Raw genomic sequence first — 14,526 nt, 5'->3', positions numbered from 1 at the left:
CGTTCTACCGTGGAAACATGCACCAGGCCAACACAAATGCAGTAAGAAGTGATATACGATTTCCATTAGCCTTGTGTTAGCAGGTTTCCGTGCATCAGAATGACTCCTATATAACCTTGTTACATGATACTTTGTAGGGAAACATAAATCGTCAGAATTTTTTCCCGTTCGATAAATTATAATTTCATGACCCTATTTACTAGGGCTTCACTTTCAGAAATTAACTGAGATTTCCTCCATCATTAACTCGCCGCTTGCAGCGCTATATTTTTTCGATTTTCCAAATTACGCTGCAGTAAAAGCATCGAACTCAAACCATCGACAATAAAACAGCCCTTTTCATGCGAATGATGATCTTAAATCATCTACGATAATAATCACAACAGCAACGACGTATAATATGGCATATAATATGCAGAGGTTCATTCATACTCAACGTATTTCGCATGGTCATTAAATTATCACTGCAGCTTCCGCCAAGGAATGTCACTTGCAGTGCAAAAGTCCTTGTAAGTAGTTCACCAGCTTTGATAATTGAATTACAGAGACCTACAGTAAGTAGTGAAACCGTAGAATCCGTCTAATGCACCTGAATTCCCGAGCGATACCCGGAGGCACTCGCTTGCAGTTCCTTTGATGCAATTGAATGCTCTTACCTAAGACAGGTGAACTAGACTACTATTGATATACAAGATGCCCTATCTAGGTCTTCTGATGCCGTTCACCGAGCATTCAGCCTGACTTCGTATCCGTACCATCGCCCTCAGCAACACCTGCATGACCGGAGGGATACGCCCGTGTAATCCATGTCCACCCCTCGACCCTCTCGTCCCTCTTTAATACAGCCCCAGTATCCTACCCTCTTGACGTTCTGCTGCAGTTGCCTCATGTTTAACCGTATCATCCTCCAACGCCTCCTCAATAGCGCATCAACCCTTGTATCCATCTCCTGGAGAGGGATTGAAGGGTTTAACGATTCTATATTGCCTCGTCCATGATGGACGTCATGGACAATGGGCTCCATTAGGTGATAATTAAGGTGAAGATTATTGATGGATTACCCCGAGGGTGATACGTAGGCCCAACGGAATTTTTGGTAATTTGTCGTCAGTTATTCCGAGGTGGAGGGCATTGTAGGGATAAAAATTACTGGTAAATTTATTTAACTACTCCGTTACGACGAAACATACTCGTTCCTTCGCTCCGTCTTCTCAATAGTTCTCAAAAGTATTTCTTCAATATTTTCACGATTTATAACCCAATATTTCACAGCTAAAATTCGTAGGAAAATTCTCAGCGAATTCAAAGTATCCCATACGTGATTCCCCAACAGTACTCATGAGATCTGAATTTTTTTTATTCCCTCGTATTGGTAAAAAATGAAATAAAACGAATGCCACCCTCCTCGGCATGAAAAAGCAACAGGGAGACAACGCAACGAGATGAGTTTGTGGCAGGCGTGGTGGCGCGTGCAAGGCGTTCACGTAACGCCTGTGAATGGAATACCAAATACATTTTCTCTCTTTCCAGCATAAACTTGTGTCGGTAATATGTAGAGAAGGGGGAGGCCCGGTCTGAAGGTTAATAGTCATACAGTTCCATCTCGTCCGTCTGCTGCCACGTTTGTGACAAGATTTCAGAGCAATGGAGGTACCAAGAGACGGAGGAAATTTTCCCCCAGGAAGCTCCTATTTGGGGGAAAGGCAAACGGAGGATTGGGGGAGAGGATGAAGAAGAGAGCCATCATATCTGCATGAAATTGTTGAGTACTGTGTGCACATGCTCCGTTGACATTCTCTAAGGATGACAGGTGTCTTCACTACAATGTTATGGAGGAGCTTCTGAGCTGACCGACAGAAGCGACGCGCTGCATAATATTTCATCATTAGGGCTTTCGCCACCCTGAAAGTGGAAAGTTACACCGACGATAGTGGATTATCATCTCCGACGTTAGCAAGTTAACCATATCCCGGATAAAACTACAACCTCAGACGCAATTCACTTATCTCCACGCAATGGAACTTATTGGCTTTAAACACGTTATTTGTCCGCTGTGGAACGTCTTACTTCCTGTTTTTTTATCCAGCCCTATAGAAGTACAAAAGCAATAGAATTCGGAAGGAAGTAGAGCAGCAGAAAAAATTTTTTTGGCACGAGTTAACCAGTTTCCGCCATTGACTTCCTACCAAAATGAGTACAAACGCAAGCTGAAATAGCATTTAACGTCAATGCTACAGTAGAATGAGGATGAGAGTAGGCGGACACGGAATGGACTGGTCCGATGAAAGAAAACGACGTGCCATTACTCTCACTGATCGCCATGAGATCCACCTCCCGGGGGTTGCTGGAAGCATATACAGACTGAGAGAGGTGCCCAGTATCAAGAAAACTTTCTTTCTTTACCCCAAGAGCTATTCTACTTTCACATTACTGGAGGGGTTCTAGTGAGAGAGTTGGAAGAGAAGTTAAAAATCGTTGGCCCCTTATCTGAGTGTTCTACCTTCACATGGTGAAAATTAATGGACAGTGGCGAGGAAAAATTTTCTGCATACTAGAAACTGCACCCTCTAACATGTATTCTTGGTAATATCTGGAAAGTTACTCCTATTTTCATGAGAAAAGTCGCGTTGAATCTGTCCATTTTCTTCAATACCAAGAATTGAATTGAGTTTTCCTCTTATTGAAGTGTCAAGATAATATAGATAACCGTTTTTATTTCCTCCCTGTAAGACGTGTGCGATGGAAATTTTTTCTTCTGTATAAGATGTTCATACCTTTTCCCTCTCATCTCTCTTCTCACTTTCCTTTGTGTGTCCATATATCAGCCGATAAAAATATAATGTAGTGGACGTCGTGATATTCGAGAGGTCCTTAGATACATAGAATATACATATACGAAACGTGTACATCACTTTGGGCTGGAGAAAAGTGCCCTCTGTGTACCCAATTCCTTCACGTCTCGGCAATGTGCTTTCTCTCGGCTCTGCCATCGAAAAACGTGACGGCCTCCGGGTTGAGGTCCAGCACTCTTCTCTCCCTTCAATGGCATTACTCACCATCTCGGGATAGCCTTCGTCTTCAATTGATCGAAAGTACCAGTTAACACTCTGAGGGTTTTTTAAGTCGTAAAATAAATTTCAACAATGGGAAAAATCGACTTTCAGTTCTTTAATCCTTTTCCGATTTCCTCACTGATGAATGGCTGTTGTTTCCAATTGTTGTTTAAAAATTTCGATTATAGGGGTCCTCACAACGTTCTGAAATTAAAGACCTGTCAATGGCCCCCTTTCCGTCTTTTCCGGCTGATCATCTAGTAATAGTGTGGCGTAATATTTGAATGGCATCTCAACACCTCGAAAAATAAGTCAATCGCTAGTTCCCTACATTTATGCCCCAGTGAGATTATGCAAGTATCTATTCACATCCCCTGGTGTTCGTGAATCCGGATTTTCGTATCCGCACAGCGACTCACTTCCTTTTCCTCCGCTGTGACATTAATAAAAGGAAACTGAACAGCTAGAGGGAATATAAACGGAAAATTGGTCATACGAGACCACTCACAATGAATATAAATCGTCAAAGTGAATAACCAGTGAAGTGAAAGACTATCTGAGGTCTTATTATACTGGCTTCATTGAGAGTACAGAAAGTACAATGTTGGAAGTGCGGCAACCGGACGGCCAGGAAGGAAACCACAGAGATCAAAAAGACGTATCTTCCCTGTGTGCTAGGAATATCTGACGGGGTCACGGCGGATAATAGATAAGAAGGTACTCCTTCGAGAGGATCGACTGACACTTTAATCTCACGTAGAACACGTAATTCCGGTCCCTCCAATCCTCCCCCTGGCCCTTTCCCACTACCGCTTTTCTCCCTACACGTATACAGTAAAGAGGGCTCAGCATTCTGAAGCAATAGATCGTCGAGATCTCGTTCCTGGATTTTTTTTTCTTCCTCCTTTTACTTTTTCTCCCACTTTTCCTTGTTATTTCATTCGAGTTTTCTGCATGGCCTGCCAACTGCTCAACCGCCGTCTGAATTTCAGACCATTTCTTTTCTACCCATGCTAACTCCTGAGAAACAGCCACCCTCCCTCTCCGTTCTGGGTACGTATTTTGCATAGAATAGCACTACCACCCATCCTCATCTAGCGTCGATCTGCAGCTAGTGTAGGGAGAGGGGATGTGCACTGTTGCAACAGCTACAAAACGAGTTAGTCGTCTTTGTTGCTCACTCCCTTTCGCTCCCCTTCCTGCTCAGTGTTTCGGGCTCTGTGTTGCTCAACACTAGCACTGATCTTCTGCTTTTCATTCTCTCATGTAATGTGTGTGTATGGGCTGCACGAAATGTGCCCTGAGGCAAAGTGGTAGCGACCAAACCCCGGTGGAATTTCCACCTGTTTTCGGAATTGTCGGGGCCACAAGGGTTTTGGAAAAATTGGCTTGGAATTTTCTAGTATGGGGAGTAAATTTAAACTGATTTTTCGGCGTAATTGGATTTTTATTGGATATGGCAGGGGAATGGGGGAAGGTGGATGTATAATTAAGATATTTGCTCGTGTTAAACAAATATGATTTTTTCCCCGCTCGTCTCACATTCAGTAATTTATTGTAATATCCAATCCAATTATTATCGTGTTACGCAGTAAAGAAGCATGAAGTACTAAAAGTAAGTAGGTCATAAAAAAGATATGTCCTGGTGGAATTCTCACCTGTTTCCTGAATTATTAAGGGCGCAAAGGTCTCGGAAAGATTAGGTCGGAATTTTTTTCTGTTCCCCTAATGTGGAATATTAAAAATGAAAAATGTGAGTGAAAAAAAAATGATGTGGTTATGGATGAGCTTTGATGAATTTTCTCCTGAATTAATAATCAAACTTTGCCCCCTTATTGATCAAACTTTGATGTTGAGACCGGTGAAGTTCACCATTAGAGAAACTCAATAACAAATCACTCCTACTTCCAACCACTGAAATTACTTTTCCTCCTGCGGAAAATTCGATTTGCCCCGATACTTGAGACTCCTTCCGACCCATCCGCGCAATTATTACTCCTTTATAAAATGAAAAAAAAAAAAAGATGCTGTGATCCGCAGGACGCACCTTGAGCCTGTGATTTTCTTGACCCAATATAACTTTTTTTTCTAAATAAATCATCGTTTGTTTATCAATCAGCCTTATAAATTTCCTATCGAACGAATATGTCCTGCCCAAAGCTATCCCTTAATTCTTTTCCACTCTGTAAAATTTTCCGCAACGACAAACCACTTGGAGTACGTTCCACAATTTTCCCAGTAACTCCAACTTATCTCGATACTTGAGTCAACTCTCCCAACTATTCATCCAATTATTATCGAGTTACGGAGCAAAGAGGCGCGAGATAGTAAAAGTTACTAGGCCATAACAGAGATAAGTGACTGTGTTCTATATTTCTCGTGCAACAATTTAATCCATTTTGAAACTTTGTTGAATGTCTTAAAGACTCCTTAACGCTATTAATCCCACTTCACGCAAAATTTCTCAGGCATTATATTTTCAAGTATCTACAAGGGATTGTTAAACGCACTCGTGTCGAGAAGAAAACTATGCACTGGGAATGCAAGAAGTTGTTTAGCATGTTGAGGGGAGAGTCTTTCCTTCACACATAAACGTGTACCAGAGTTTAAGGGATGATGGTATCTTTCCGAGTAAAATTCCCACTTCAGTTGTACACGAAAGCTATACACCTTTGGAGACATTGAAATTGTGAGAGTGTTGAACGAGACCACGGGTAGTGTTGTGTAAAGCTTCGTGTTGCTTCATACAAGTGCGTTACTGCCTGCGGGTTAACATGAGAGTACATAACCACCACCAACTTCTCATCCCCCTCTCTCAATCTACCCGCGTCTTCCTCCTCAATTTTCAGGGAGAGACGTCGAGGATAATTCGTAACACCCAGCAAAATCCAATTTCCGATCTTACGCGTATTCATTTGCAGTTGCACACTCTGCCTACTAAATTCCCCGTGGAATGAACGTCTGAAGTTATCTGTATGTGAATGAAGGGGTGAACGTGAGTCTGAGATATCGTGGGTGGGGAGGATATTTACGATTTCATTCATGATAAGTCGATGATTATGTGCATCGTTGCTTTTGATTAAATTGTCGTTACCGATGTTGAATTCCGATTAATACATGTATGTGGTGAGCAGCAGAATATTTTAATTAATAAAAATTCATATATCTGACCCCTGGAGATGTTTTTACCCGGACATTGCGTACAGAAGAAAAAAATTGAAAAGCTGAGCATAGCGGGACGTTTTTCTCTTCGGGAAAATACGATTTTCGCTGTGTCAGGTAGAAAGGAGTTATCTATCTTCGTTTCCTTCTCTGGAGCCTCAACCGAACGTCAATTTCACGAACAGCCACACAGAGATGGATAACGTATGTTCGCGATTTACAGAGGAGTCAGTTTCTAGAATTTTTTTTGTCTTCTCAAAAGGTAAAATTGTGGTGAAAAATGGTGAGAGTTGATTTCTACTCACTGAGGAGGATTTTTCAAAAGGAAAAATTTATGCATTCTGTTTTATTGAAGCGTAAATTGTGAAAATGTTTTGGATCTAGTGAGAGGGATCCTTTTCATATAATTTCCGGTGTCTGACACTGATGGTACATAAAGAGGTAGGAGCATTGATGCCGGCACTTTTTTATTATTCGTGGACGTCTTTTACGTAGATATATATCATAAAATATCCACTTATCACATGGGGGTCTTCCGCAGTGGCTCTTCAATGCAAACACATAAATTTACCCCTGAATTTTTTTTTATTCGATTTCACTTCCCAAAGGGCAGTGAGAACGACTTGTGGATTTGAGACACTATTGATCTACTAAATTTTTATCTATATTAAATTGTGCCACGGACGGTTGGTTTTTATTTCCCGAAAACTCGATAAATTGCGATTCAGTTTTTCAAGTTTTTCAAAATAAATATTCTGAGCTGCGGATGTAACGGCAAATGTTTAGTCCCCACGCACAGAACTGATCCGTCGCACCATATATTTCATAGTTTTTTTATTATGTATTTTTAATAAATCATGGTAATCCAGGAATCATCTGAGTATTTATAATCCAATTGGCACATGCAGCTGTGTATTCCATCACGATCTTCTTCGCAATTATCAACTTTCGATTTGCAAACAAATTATTTTTTCCACTTTGTTTCACTCACTGTCTCGAGGCACATCATAAATTCAAGATTATTCCCATTGGAAAAAGGCTATCATTGAGATTTTATCGGCATACCATTTACCTGTACAAGTATTTCAATACCTCATTTATTTTTTTTTCAAGCCAAAAATAATCGAGAAGAAATTTAGTCGACAAGACGAAATGTTTCGTAAGTGGGACACCCGTCTATCCCGTTTGAACGAAAAAAAAAACAGGAGAGAAGGTAAAAATCGAGAAAGGACCAATGGGAAAATAAATGAAGTCGCTTTGCGATTGAAGAAGAAATGAAGTTCGATTTGAATTCCACAACCGTAAGATAAATTAGAAAAAAATGGAGCAGGTTAAAAAAGAGAATGAAAAATAGGAAATCAACTTCTTAAATAAATTCCAGACCTGCAACGATTAGAATCCCATAAAGAAATTAAATCAATCCCCAGAAATGTTTTAAAAAATCAATGAAAACATCTTAACAAACTCAAAATTTTCGTCCATAAAAAACCACCACTAAAAAAAATATTCCGTCTTTTTGAAAATGAATTCAACGTGACCTGGTGCCTTTGAAATCCCAATGAATAGATGATTATAAATCCTAGATTCACTGAACGATGCACCACGTCTATGTCATGCCTAGGAAGTCGGCGTTGCACTCTCGTGGGTGGGGGTAGACGTTAGGGTTCTTAAAGCTTCGCGGTTTTTTTCAAAAGCCCCTCACTGTATCTCCCCCACTTCGAATCCACTAGCCTCACCTCACTCCACTTCTCTCCGTCGACCTCCTCCAGGTCCTCACCCATTCGTTCCCCACTCCACTGCATCTATCTTCCCCACCCTCCTCCCCCATCGGGCTATCCTCCCTTCCCCTCGCCCTCACTGCTATCGACTATCTCACTCAGTGTCACATTCCCTCTTTGCGTCTCGAATGCAGCTCCAGCAAAACCCGACTGAGTCACGAAAAAAGAAAAAAAAAACACGACAGAAAATTGCACACTTACGTACACATGAATTTAACACATTCGTAAAACTCTAACTGGTTAGACCCAGCTGCACATTCTCCCAGTCTCCCAATCTATAGACGCAATATATATTAAACGTTATGGAATTTTGTGAAAATAAGTTTCACAATGTGAAAGTTTGCGCGAATAAAAAAAAAATGAGGAAAGAAAAAAACGAAAAAAAAATAAGCGAAGCAATAAATAAAATTGTCGCCATTCATCTTCCTTTGGACTTTAGATTGAGCCACATTAGAGTTGTGTTACGATGGCATTTGTCCTTGTGATACTGGATCATGAGGTCACAAGAGCACCACATTTGAACGTCTCCTGGCCCTCCAGAACGCAAGGGAGGGAACGTAAGGGAGAAGAAAAATAAGAAAAATCTATAAACGACAACAGGAGGAATTCTTGGGAAGAAAAAATATTGTATGAGGATGTTAAAAAATGCTGAATTTTTTTTTATGACATACGTCTGGCATCATCACCATGGTATCGTGCAGCATACTTTATGATGGTCGAAGGGATGAGTGACATTTTCCACTGAATGGACAAATACGTCAGCCCTCCTTTGGCAAGATATTCTTTTGACCCTCTCCGGTATTTTATTCTTCCCTGTCTCCAGGATGTTTGAATGCTGCTCCACCGAGGGGGAATCAATAAATATGAACTCCCCGGGTCTCATGAGACTTTCGTGATATTCGTTTGATGTTTAATATTTCCTCAGTTTACATCACTCATCCAATAATTCAAATCGGATTTCAAATTCCATTTCCGATCTAATAACGTCAGAGAGCCTGAGTGATTAATTTCGTCCTTTTCCTTCCATGGAAAGAACTGGTCGTTATACTCCTATCGATTAGATTAATCCAATCCGAGACATTTCTCAGTTCAATAAAATACCGTCTATTCGCATGTAAAATTTTGCACAACTGCCAAGTTTCGCCGGCGAATATAAATGCGTTAGTCTCTTTCAACTTTACGAATAATATCCCCTCGAGAATTTTTGGGTGAGATTCTGGAACACAGAGTGGGCCAACAGTCCACTGTATTTTCTCCTCCCTACTTCCGCCCTCTTCCCCCTTATTCTCCCCATGCGTAACAACCCGAAGAATCTGAAATCGATCACCAGAGACACTGCACTTTAGGAGTTGGTTCCGAGATTCTAAACTTGTCGATCGAACTCACTATATCAACTTGTAATTCAAGGGAACTGTCTACCAAACTTTCCTGGTTCCTCCCAATATTTTCAATTAAACCTGTGCAAACTTTATCATTAGAGCCACATTAAACGAAATAAATGAGTACATGAGGATCAATTCAATCGATTCAACAGAGAAATTACACATTCAATCGACTGAAAATCAGGTATTCGAATTCCGGTCAAAATACTTCTGGCTCGGGCCAATCTGTTGTGCACCAGATCCGGGTGATTCGAATGCAAACAAAAATAACGAAAGAAGTCGAGAGGAAATGGAGAAAACACTGCGATGGATTTTTTTTACTCCCAAAAATTCACAAATAGCAACGATAACAAACAACGAAACGCACCTCGAACCCCAATTTAAAACAACGAGTCATCCATTCTCGTCGATTCAATAATTCAGCTTCTCATCTCATTTTCGTTATACATGACTCCCCTATGTCCGTTGGCTGACACTTGCTTACCTTTACCACTTTACCCCAAGCTATCCAGCAAAAATGAGGTAGCAGTAAGACCGTTGGACGTCATTTCGTTAAATCAACTGAAAATTAGGAATTTGAATTCTGGTCAAAGTTCTGCTGACACCATCCAGTGCATTTTCCTCTCTCTCCCTCCCTCAGATCCAGATGATTCCAGGACAAAAGAAAGTAACGAAAAGAAATCAAGAGGAAATGGAGGAAACGCTGCCACGTGCATTTCTGAACTCATTTCACCCGAAGATTGCAATGTTTCCGGTGGAAAATTTTAGGTTTAGAAGGTACCCAATGGCTGGTCTACATGCTCAGTGCAATTTACCAAGCTTCAGAAATCCATTCTAGCCTGTCCAACGTTCTCGCTAACCTCACTTTCGCATTGCTAGACTCAATTCATGCCAAGGCTGACTGGGTGCGTTGCCCCCTATTGCCCGTATGCTGCCGTCACTGCAGAATACAGCAGCAGGCGAAAAGCCCCTCCCTCCCCTCCACCATCCCCTGGCACTCTCTCGCTCTTTTCACCTCCCACCACCTCCTCACACAGCCTCCTGACTACGACTTTGCACACAAACGTTCAAGCAGACATTGGTGCGAGCCTTGCAATTGCCTTAGACCTTAACCGCTGGTGCATACACACATAGTACTGCCGTTGTGCCCAATTCCCACTTTACCCCGCTTTTCAAACTACGATCCCGAAAGACGAGTCATGAAACCTCACTCGCCTTTTTCTTGAGGGGCCGAGGAACGAGAGGGGGTGGGGGACCTCCCAGCGGCATGCCAAAGCCCCATTGTGCCCATTTGGAATCTAAAAGTCCGGTTTCAGGGAGGTTTCCAAGCCAAATTTGAAGATTCAGGGGGGACATGGAGCTTATGGACGTTCGACACCCTGTCACTCTTCTACTACCGAATTTACAATGGAGTTGACACTCACTGGTGAATGTTAATGTCTGTAGGTGTTGAGGGGAAGTGAATAAACGACGAATGTCAGGAATTCGTGGGGAATTAATTAGGGTTGATAAGAATGGTTTATTATTTAGTCAGCTTTGAGTATCGATACTCGCTCAATTTCTATTGACAATTCCATGGAGGACAATTGCAACAACTAAGATGTCTTTTGCGTACAAATGCAAGATGCATGACTATCCTAGTTTATTATGCATGCGCACGAAATTGACGTAGCACGGAAGAAAGAATGACCTTCTTCGGAGGGATTAGAATGAGTGTGTTTGTGTGTAAAAAAAGACATAGCACTTTTTCCCTGGACTGAATGCAAATGCACGAGTGGTAGAACGAAGTGGCAGGGGGAGGAGGTGGTGAGAGGAATCAAAGACGAAAACTACATAGCACAAGTTTTCCAGAGAGAGTTTGTTCAAATGCACATTGTGCTGGTCTCAATAAGGAGAAAGGTTCATTTTTCTTTTCTTCGAACCTCCATTTATTTATTTGCAATTCTAATCACCCAGTATTTTTATTATATTCCGTCAAGGGTCGAGTTTATTAACGTACGAACTTTAATGAGTTTTTCCGCTATCTCTGTCGTCTAATTTTCAAGCTGAATTTGAGATTGAAAATATGACACACAATGAGGGTGAACTGTAATAACATTGTAATTACGGAATAATTCACGCGCTCATTGGTGGAACGTCAACGCGGAAAAATCGGAAAAATATACCTTTTGGTTCTGCCTCACGAAGGCGGAAACTTGTTTAAAAAACAGGCATTGGAGTTAAACGTGCATATAATAATAAACTTCAGCGTCAAAACAGCTTTGTTACTGTAATTACAGGCTTGTTAATTTATTCTTTCTCGTCTACTTCATCAGTGTATTTAATTTTTCAATCTCACTCTTTGCGGGAGAATATTTCCCGGATATGGAAGCACACATCCAATCATCCGGCGTTATAATGTTGACGAAAAAAAAAATAAATTGCGCTAACTAATGCGTAGGTGCTGGTCTTTGTGAGCATAGGCCCAGCTGGCAATGTAGATAATCACGTAAAAATAGAGGGAAAAAGAATTGTAAGAAGGGGAGGCAGGGGGGGGGGGAGGAGACAACAAGCGGAAGTGTGTTAAAAAGTTACAAATATAATTTAAAACATTTTCGACGACGTGGCCCACACTGTCGCCTATGTAAATGGCTGGCTTTCATGACCAGCTGAATAACTGATAGCCCACTCGAGCTGATTGTGCCGATGGTGCTGCGGAGTATTATAGCGTGCGGCAAGAGCGATGCATTTAATTCGTGCATTTCGGAGGAAGTAGGTCGCAAACGGAGAGACTCGGTGGATTAAAATGAGACAGAAATAATGTGGAGAGAGGGGGCTTTGAATTGAGGAGGCGAGCAAACTCTTGGCTGAAAGCACGTGGCGGATCTTGCTTCCGAGAAGAGACGATATCACTTGAAAACTAACACTGGAGAGTTCAAATAACATTGATGGGGTGAATAGCGATCATAAATACACCGGCCAATCAGTAATTTTTAAATAAATTAATTGTAGGTTTTTAATGAATTATTCCAGCCCCATTTGTTGGATTGAGTCGTGGGAATTTTAATGAAGTTAGCTATTGCAAAAACGTAATTTCATTAGAAGAAGTTTGGGAACCTGGGGCCGTGGATAGATTATCCGGGAATTTAGATTTTTTTACTTGGGATGAATGAACGCATAAAAATTTGTCGCCAGGAGATGATTTGGAATTTTATGTTATAGAGAGATAGGATCTGGTGATATGAGAAATATATGTGGAAGAGTTGTAAAGGATCGTGCTGGTTTTATGACAGCTCTTCAAGTTTTCATGCAGGGAACAAATTGCGTTTGAAAACTGTGGTCATCGAAAAAATTAAGCCGCCTACTAAACAATATAGGGAAATTCCTTCCGAAAAATCGAATATGGAACAGCCATTCGCATCAATATTTTAGAAAGGATTAACAATCTGTCGCAGCTTATTCTGCTGTTACGATCACTTATTATTTTCCCAATTTATACTGCATCATCTGCATTCGACACAGACCAAAACTCAATAAATTTTTCCCAACCAAACATTTCACCCAGCACTGCATGAAAAACTAATGCCCAATGGAATGCACTTGATCAATAACTGTAAAAATTTCATTCGCTTCGCTGCTACTGAAATTGAATGTTATTTTCATTTAGCCAGTGCCCGATTCATTATTCAATTCGCATTCACTAGCCTCTGCCAACAAACACATCGTGCGTATTTGGAGGTCATGGACGTAACACACTTTTAGCATTTTCCCAATAACAATGTGTGAAATGAAAAAGAAACGTTTAAAAAAATATACCAATTGGCTTTCATATTACTCACCCCACACTCGTCACACACCTTTCGTCACCCTGCAACAATTCAAAAATCCACTTAATAAAATTCATTAAAAATATATTATACGCTATAATATTCATTGTATGATTCACAATTCTTTTACACTCCTCCACTTTTATTACTGAAACGTCCAGAATTTTATTCTGACACTCAAAGGTGACAATACGCGTACTTCATGGTCTAGTCTATATAATAATAAAATATTCTATGGAAATAGCTTTTCTACTTTGACATTACCGAGTCAAATACGCTGTAGAAGACGCCCATTTGTGACTCCGGTAGAATTAAATTTTGCCGTATAATGAATTTTCGTTGACGCTGAATGTGCAATACCCGATAGTATTGTATCACGAGTAACCCAAACACTGGTAAATGTGGCTCATGTGTTTTTGTTATCTAGGAAAATTCGGCACAAGTGCATTTACCATTCCAGGAAATATCGAGAATTATGCACACGAGTCTCCAAAGCAAATAGAACTAAACTTTCGGTTGTAGTTTGTAGTGGAGTCAGCGTTTTGTTTTCCAAATGGAATTTAATTTATCATAGTGAATGCAGATCCAATTAAATATCAGGAAACGTACTGACATTCCTCCCATTGTTTCTAGATATGATTGAGTGATATTTTCCAGTCTCTGGGTTTCTAATAAAGTATCGAAACGCGAGAGTCACTCGAGTAATTAGTTTGCGGTAGATACCCCAGTTATTTATCTTCTCTCGATTCTGCATATCTCACTTTTCCTCTCGTTTCAACAAATGTGCAGATTATGCGTCAACATGACACATTGATTTTTCATTGTTTCGCCGTCACTGGCACGTACCATGTCGATGTTTGGCCGAATGGGGGAAGGAGGAGGGTGACGGAAAATGGGGGATAAAAAAGTGAGGGCTGTGGAGCACAACTTAAAAGCTGTTAATCGAGTTGGGAAAAGAGAGCGAATCCCAAACGCTTCATGTGTGTATAGATATCGAGGAAATAACATTCTAGGTGTATGGACGTGCTGTGATAATATCGGCGTCAGTGACCTCTACACATAGTCAGTGAAACCGCTTTTTTTTCCATCGTTTTTTTTTGTTAACTACGAGCAACAGGGAAATGGATATAGCGATGAGATATTATATTTTCGATACGGGCTACGGGTTTTTAAATATTCGATTAAAAGCTACGGCGAGATATCGAATGCTGTCAATGCGAAAAGCCATGACAATGACTTTTATGAACAGACAACCGAAGGTTGGACTATACTACTTGTGCGTCATTGCTGAGTAATTCAAACGAATTCTTTTTAAATGATGAATTGCCTAAAATTGGCTAAATTA

General features: G+C 40.7%; 2 protein-coding genes across 2 annotated transcripts in view; one reads left to right on the top strand and one right to left on the bottom strand.

Moving 5' to 3' along the window:
- LOC135161438 (uncharacterized) overlaps positions 1 to 8,412 on the bottom strand; it is a 72,358-nt gene extending 63,946 nt beyond the window's left edge. The window contains exon 1 of the mRNA XM_064119005.1: positions 6,521 to 8,412. The gene's annotated coding sequence lies outside the window, so the exon portion shown is untranslated. The remainder of the gene's footprint in view (positions 1 to 6,520) is intronic.
- The window catches only part of LOC135161437 (uncharacterized), a 103,488-nt gene that overhangs the window by 50,944 nt on the left and 38,018 nt on the right, over positions 1 to 14,526 (top strand). The window lies entirely within an intron of this gene.

This window comes from Diachasmimorpha longicaudata, chromosome 4 (assembly GCF_034640455.1).
Source record: "Diachasmimorpha longicaudata isolate KC_UGA_2023 chromosome 4, iyDiaLong2, whole genome shotgun sequence".
NCBI lineage: Eukaryota > Metazoa > Arthropoda > Insecta > Hymenoptera > Braconidae > Diachasmimorpha > Diachasmimorpha longicaudata.
This window is presented reverse-complemented; position numbering and strand designations above follow the sequence as displayed.